This window comes from Canis lupus, chromosome X, assembly GCF_003254725.2.
Source record: "Canis lupus dingo isolate Sandy chromosome X, ASM325472v2, whole genome shotgun sequence".
Classification (NCBI taxonomy): Eukaryota; Metazoa; Chordata; class Mammalia; order Carnivora; family Canidae; genus Canis; species Canis lupus.
Genome location: NC_064281.1, coordinates 31603047 through 31611099, shown reverse-complemented (window position 1 = coordinate 31611099; position 8053 = coordinate 31603047). Strand labels below are relative to the sequence as shown.

The 8053-nt window shown below is 39.0% G+C and overlaps 1 pseudogene; it reads left to right on the top strand.

Moving 5' to 3' along the window:
• Positions 1-3791: 3791 nt before the first annotated feature.
• Positions 3792-4190, top strand: LOC112655876 (60S ribosomal protein L31-like; annotated as a pseudogene).
• The last annotated feature ends 3863 nt before the right edge of the window (positions 4191-8053 follow it).

The following is an 8053-nucleotide window of genomic DNA, read 5'->3' as shown; positions in this document are numbered from 1 at the left end:
ATGATATGCACCCTTTCACCCCAGATAAACCATGTTTTGCCCCCAAGATAGACTTAAAAATATTTATTTCACCAAAATCTATTTTGACAGTTTTGCCAGTAGCATAAGCTCTTTGGTAAAGCTTTTACTTTCATTTCTGGTAAATCGTGTAAAATTGTTTTTCAAGATTGATAAAAGCCTCCTGATTTAACCCAGTGCAATTCAACAGGTCCACAAGCTCCTGGTCATGTAGACTACTGAAGACATCAAACCCAGCAGCTTGTAGTTGATTAGCACTTTTGCCCTAGATACCTAGTCTCTCCTCTCACTTAATGATGCTGTCCTTGATAATGTAGTGATGCTCAACTAGCTGGAGGCCATATGTATTAAGCAGTAAAGTCTTGACAGATATTTGAAAGGATTATTAGTTTTTTCTATTCAGTATGCCTCCCTTAAAGTGATTTATAGGAGGACAAATTAGAATCTAATAGTGAAAAGGCTGAACACTCAAGAGTTATATAGTAATCAGTGTATAGAATCCAGGTGGAGAGTCCATTCTCTTTGAAAAATGTCAAAGGATCTTTAGCTTCCTACAGGAAGAAGGGAACCTGATTCTAAAGCTCAGCCAAGTTAAGTTCATACACATAAATCACACATTTTCCTTCAATAAAATACAATCCCTGTTTTCAAATTTCTTGGAAAGATATATCAAGATTAATTTCAATGAATGAAATTTCCAGACATATTCTTGGATTCCTTTTTATGAAAATTCCTGGTGATTGATTGCATGTTTAATAAACAAGAAAACTTACAGCTGTCATGTTCTTGCTAAAACTCTATTTCCCCTCTGGTAATTGTGTGAAGGGAGAGGAGTGTGATTACATTTCTTGTCAAGTATTTCCTTGAAAGGTGTTTTATGCAAGCTCTTGAGCCTAATTCACTCATAGGCCTGCAGCCAATATAAGTGCTTGGTGCACTGCTGGATACCAATGCATGCTTCCTTCACTGAAGATAAAAATTGCAAATTATTACTCAGCCATAAAAATAAAAAAAAAATGGGGGATCCCTGGGTGGTGCAGCGGTTTGGCGCCTGCCTTTGGCCCAGGGCGCGATCCTGGAGACCCGGGATCGAATCCCACGTCGGGCTCCCGGTGCATGGAGCCTGCTTCTCCCTCTGCCTCTGCCTCTGTCTCTGCCTCTCTCTCTCTCTCTCTCTCTCTCTCTCTGTGACTATCATAAATAAATTAAAATTAAAAAAAAATGGAATTTTGCCATTTGCAACAACATGGACAGACCTTGAGGGCATTATGCTAATTGAAACAAAGCCAGAAAAAAAAGAAAAAAAAATCCTATAATCTCACTTATATGTGGAATCCAAAACAAAAAACAAGAACAGAGTTTTCAGATACAGAAAACAGATTGGTGTTTGCCAGAGGTGGGGGGCAGGAAGTAGGAGAATTGGGTAAAGGTGGTTAAAAGGTACAACCTTTCAGTTATAAATTAAGTCCTAGGGATATAATGTACAGCATGGTGACTAAAGTAAACACTCTATTGCATACGTGAAAGTTTCTAAGAGATTAAATCTTAAAAATCCTCATCACATGAAAAAAAACTTTGTTAACTACATACGTCGATGGATGTTAACTAGACTTATTGTAGTGATCACTTTGCAACATATACAAATTTTGAATCATTATGTTGTATACCTGAAACAGTATTAGTTAATTTTATATTAAAATTATGTCAAGGGATCCCTGGGTGGCGCAGCGGTCCCACGTCGGGCTCCCGGTGCATGGAGCCTGCTTCTCCCTCTGCCTGTGTCTCTGCCTCTCTCTCTCTCTGTGTGACTATCATAAATAAATAAAAATAAAATAAATAAATAAAATAAAATTATGTCAATTACAGATTAATAAAAAAATTGGGGAAAAAAAAAAGATGAAAACTTCACAATGGTTGTTCACCTCACAACTCCAAGAGGCTCTCGGGGTGTGAAATTAAGGCTCTAACTCCTGGGCTTATGTGTTTTATCTTGAGTTGTTCCCAACTTGGAAAATATCTTTCACTTTGAGACATTGCTTCTTAATAGTGAAATCACACATAAGAGTAGAAATGTTTCCTCCCTGCCCAAAGCTTCCATTATTCATTATATAAAAGGGAAAGCATATAGGTATTTTTACCATGCTGCTTCCATGTGACAGTAAAATTGCATTTAAACTCAGGGGATCCCTGGGTGGCGCAGCGGTTTGGCGCCTGCCTTTGGCCCAGGGCACGATCCTGGAGACCGAGGATCGAATCCCACGTCAGGCTCCCGGTGCATGGAGCCTGCTTCTCCCTCTGCCTATGTCTCTGCCTCTCTCTCTCTCTCTGTGACTATCATAAATAAATAAAAATTAAAAAAAAAAAAGAAGTAAACTCAGTTCTCCCATGTTCAGGAAATTGAGGTAATTAATTTTAATTAGTAATTCATCCAGAAATTAATTAGTGAACACACTCTGTGTACATTTGATTTTTCTAGAAACTAAAGCTTTGAGTGAGATTTCAGTCTAGGAGGGGACATAATTAAAGGCAATTAAAAGTAAGCCAAGATAGAAAACACAGGTGGGTTGCAAATTTTACACAATAAATTTAATAGGTAGAGAAACGGCGTTTATTTTTTATTTTGTAACTAATCTGGTCTTTGTCCAAGATACACCTGCTTCTTAGGTGTAAAATACACACACACATACTCACACACACACACGTTATATAAAAATATAAATATAAGATGTATACACACATACATAATACATACACATACTTATTATACATATGTATAGGTGTATGTATATATGTAATTTAGTTTAAACTTATCTGATTTCTGACTTAAATAATTTATGCATTTTAGGTATTGCTCCATGCCTCATTTGGATTAAACTTTCACTCAGCTTCCTCTGCCCCTTGTTCTCCTGAAAATGAATTCCTGGCAGGATGCTTGGGAGGCTCACTGGGTTAAGAGTCTGACTCTTGATTTCAGCTCCGGTCATGATCTCGAGGTCATGAGGCTCTGATCAGCAAGGAGTGTGCTTGGGATGCTCTTTCTCCCTCCTCCTTGGCCCCTCGCCACACTGTCTCTCTCAAATAAATGCATAAGTCTTAAAAAAAAAAAAAAAAAAAGATTTCTTGGGTAAATGTCTTCATTGAGGCAGAGAGTGTGGTCTTTGGAGTTGATATCCTCACCCTTCTCTGATATCCAGGGCAATACCCTATAAGGCAACAGCACTATAAACCAAAAATGAGAGAAGACATTGAAGTAAGTTCAAGGTTCAATTTTCACTAACTACATTCCTAGGGAGGATGAATTGAGAAGCATATTCTCTAAACTAGAACAAGGCAGATGTCCCCAAAGATGGCATGAGCCTAATTCTAGGCTTTAAAGCTACAGTGGCCGGAACAATAAATGTCTTTTCCCCACCAGAAGAGAACCAATTTATGAACAAATCATAGTCCTCTCTTCTCCCTTCTTTTATCTATTTCCTCTTCTGGATTTATTCAAAGATTAAAAAAAAAAAAAGGTTTTTATCTCCCAATACACAATTCAAAAGAAAATAGCAAGAAACTAGAAGTGATTATTTGTATCCAAGTATGTTTGGCTGCCTAAGAAACAACAATGTGAACAGGGACAGAGACAAGAAAGGCTCTGAAAGTAGTAATGCTACAGAGGATAACATTTTATACACTTCATTTTTCAAAACAGAATTGCAAATTGCATTGGAGTCACTTGCTGATGTGTAGAACTTGAAATTCAAAGCAGGAAAAGAGCTTTCCAACTAGGGCCCGGCAGAATGGCTCTGGCAAAGAAGGGTGGCAAGAAGGGCCGTTCTGCCATCAACAAGGTAGTGACTAGAGAATACACCATCAACATTCACAAACGTATCCATGGAGTGGGTTTCAAGAAGCATGCCCCTTGGGCACTCAAAGAGATCCAGAAATTTGTCATGAAGGAAATGGAAACTCCAGATATGCATATTGACACCAGGCTCAACAAAGCTGTCTGGGCCAAAGGAATAAGGAATGTTCCATAGTGTATCCGTGTGTGGTTGTCCAGAAAACGTAAGGAGGATTTAGATTCACCAAACAAGCTCTACATGCTGGTTACCTAGGTACCTGTCACCACTTTCAAAAATCTACAGACTGTTAATGTGGATGAGAACCAATTGCTGATTGTCAAATAAAGGTATAAAACAGCAAAAAAAAAAAAAAAAAAAGGCAGGAAAGATCCAGCTTCTCTCAAGCATCTCACTAAATGTCTGATTTCTCTCAACAATTATCCTCCTTTGGCTATTCCATATTGATCCAGGTAGCATGCAACTCAACCTCAGATTTAGGACTCAGAAAGCTCACATGATTAACATCAATATTCAGTTCACTTTGACCAAGGCTGAGGCTGAGGGAAATGGTCTTAAAAACTAATGAGGGAAAAAAAAAACTACTGAGAGGGATGACGAAGGTGGAAACCTCAGAGTTCTAAAACTCCAATATAAGTAGATAATAATAGGCCTGGGTGGCTCAGTTGGTTAAGCATCTGCCTTTGGCCCAGGACGTGATACTGGAGTCCCAGGATTGAGTCCCACATCAGGCTCCCTGCATGGAGCCTCTCTGCCCGTGTCTCTGCCTCTCTCTGTGTGTCTCTCCCTCTCTCTGTGTGTCTCTCATGAATAAATAAATAAAATCTTTAAAAAAAAGTAGGTTATAATAGAAAAGTTGTAGTAAACACAAAGGTTAAGCATGGAAAATGCTGGCTAAACTATTAAAAGCATGGAACAAATAGAAGTTAAATCAATATTTCATTTGTCAAGTATTTCAGAACTGAAAGTTGAAATAAGACTATGTAAAAAATGCCTAAGAATTCACTTATCTGAATTCTCATTTACTTGAAAAAAAGAGTTAATTTTCCTCATTATAAATAAATTGAATTGGGCAGCCCAGGTGGCTCAGCAGTTTAGCACCGTCTTCAGCCCAGGGCCTGATCCTGGAGATCCTGGATGGAGTTCCACATCAGGCTCCCCGCAGGGAGCCTGCTTCTCCCACTGCTTGTGTCTCTGCCTCTCTCTCTCTGTGTCTCGCATGAATAAAAATAAATAAAATTTTAAAAATAAATAAATAAATAAATTGAATTTATATTGTGAAATACTAAAGAAAACTGTTTATCTTAACCGAATATCCAAATATGTATGGAAATTGTATGCTACATTGTATTGTAAGCAAAGAGTCCTAGCTACAAGTCATGTGCTGTGATTAGCTATAGATGTGACTTTACCCAAATCACTTCACCAATGTCAGCCAGCTCCAGGGTGGTTATGTGAGGATGTGCCAGCTGTCATTGCAAATCTCCAGCAGGAAGGCTTCACTCCTAATCTATGTGAATGATGCTACCTGTGGTGCAAATATATTCCTGTCTAGATGAAGAAATCAAGTTCCCATGGGCTTTGAATGGGAAATTATGAGAAAAATGAGAATGTGGCAGCCTGGATTCAAGAACTTGTTTGAAAAGAATTTCTATGCAAAAGTCACCATTCTAAAGAGGCAGAACAACTCTCAATAAGCAATGGTTTTGTCATTATCTTGACATCCTTCTCATGGCTAGTCATTTTTGTTAAAGTTTGTTTACTTTTAGTTATCTCTACACCCAGAATGGGGCTCAAACTCACAACTTTGAGATAGTCACATGCTCTTTCCACCCAGGTGCCCCAGGACTAGTCTTTTTTTTTTTTTTTTTTTTTGTTTAGTCAAATAGTATATAGAGTAAAATGCCATAAAATATAAAATATAAAACTCAACATAACATTTCTGAAATTTCACTGTTGTTACTGAGAATTAAAAAAAGGAATCCCTGGGTGGTTCAGTGGTTTAGTGTCTGCCTTTGGCCCAGGGCGTGATCCTGGAGTCCCAGGATCGAGTCCCGCATCGGGCTCCCTGCATGGAGTCTGCTTCTCCCTCTGCCTGTGTCTCTGCCTCTGTGTGTGTGTATGTGTGTGTCTCTCGTGAATAAATAACTAAAATCTTAAAAAAAATTCTTGGCACATTCAAACCCATGCATGCACTTAAAAAACTTAACCAAATTCTAGCATTGCTTCTAGAAGCTTGAGACCATGTCTCTAGGATGACTCCAGCTGCCCTGCCACTGCTCCCACTACCCTACCCCAGAAAATGACTACCTGAAAAAGTTCAAACTGACAGGATAATTTACTGTTTGGTCCAGCTAAAACTTGGTGATAAGCAAATAGGCCTCTAAATCCTCTGTTAAATGCAGTTACTTTAGGAAGCTTTCAATTATAAATCCTTTCTCTGCCCCTTTGAGATATAAATCTTCTAGCACCCACAACTATCTCCTCAAAGACCCTAGAGCCATCTCTTTGAAATGCACACAATCAAGGAGATGACTCTTTTTCTTGGTCTTAGTCCCTATGGGAGAGTAAAACCCTAATTTCAGTGTGTGTACCATTGCCTCCTTTCACAAAGATAAAGGAAGTTTGTTTCTTCTCCAGATAAGCACCAATTAGCAAGTCAGATGGTCTAGTCACACCAACATTCCTCCCCACCCCCTTAATGCCCTCAGTGTCTTTAAAACACCTCAGTCTATAAAGTCTGCCTTTTGTTTCAGTGGAGTTGAGTTCAGATGACATCCAGTCCCCCACTGCAAAAGTTACTACCAAATAAAATCTGTCTTTACAACTTTAATGTCTGGCTGTATCTGTTATATTACATATAGCAATATTTTTTATGCTGCTGAATAGAATTTCATTAAAGGAATATGCCACCCATAAATTTCTCCATTCCACTTATCAATCAGTTTTTAACTCAAACTCCTTAAGAATTAATTGTAAACTAAGCAAAAACAATTTGGTTATACTCGATTAATAGATTGACTTGGTGGATATTGGTAACCTCTAATTGAGATAGAAAAAGAGGGATCCCTGGGTGGCGCAGCGGTTTGGCGCCTGCCTTTGGCCCGGGGCGTGATCCTGGAGACCCAGGATCGAATCCCACGTCGGGCTCCCGGTGCATGGAGCCTGCTTCTCCCTCTGCCTGTGTCTCTGCTTCTCTCTCTCTCTCTCTGTGTGACTATAATAAATAAATAAATTTAAAAAAAATTTAAAAAAAAAAAAAAAAAAGAGATAGAAAAAGATCTCTAGGTCTCCTTCCCTGGGATCTCACTACCAAATGGAATGCTACAAGTCATAGATACTATTCTGCTATATACTCCACATTTATGAGAAAAAGTGGGCATACTTTGTCCTTTCAGGCATTTCAGGAAACATTCTGCTTCAATTTTCTGTCTAAGACAGACATGGCACTAGCCAGAAATCCTCCAAACGTGGCTACATACAAAAAACATATAATCATAGACCTGGAGAACCAGTGTAAAGGGTACAGGATTCTGGTTTCTCTAGATCTCTCTGAAATAAGTGATCTTATTCATAACATGAATATAGACAGAAATATAGACAATGATTCTAGCCAATCCACATGTTAAAACCACTCAAGTCAGCAATTAAAATCATTCTTTAAAATTTATGGGCAACCTGGGTGGCTCAGCGGTTTAGCGTAGCCTTCAGCCCAGGGCGTGATCCTGGAGCCCCGGGATCAAGTCCCACATCAGGCTCCCTGCATGGGGCCTGCTTCTCCCTCTGCCTGTGTCTCTGCCTCTCTCTCTCCCCTCTCTGTGTTTCTCATGAATAAAAATATAAAATCTTTAAAAAAAAAAAAATTTACTAATTAACGAACCATTTGGTATTGATCAGAGATAAAGATAGCTGAAGGGCACCCATGGAGCCTGAATTTCTGAATACAGATTCTGAAGTGCTAGGTAACAAAGCCCAGTAGTGTACCCTCTTGATTAGGAGACTCAAATGTTGGGACACCTGGGTGGCTTGGCAGTTGAACCTCTGCCTTTGGCTCGGGTCATGATCCTGGAGTTCTGGGACTGAATCCCACATGGGGGTCCCTACATGGAGCCTACTTCTCCCTCTGCCGGTCTCTGCCTCTCTGGGTCTCTCATGAATAAATAAATGATTTTTTTTTTTTTTTTTAAAGG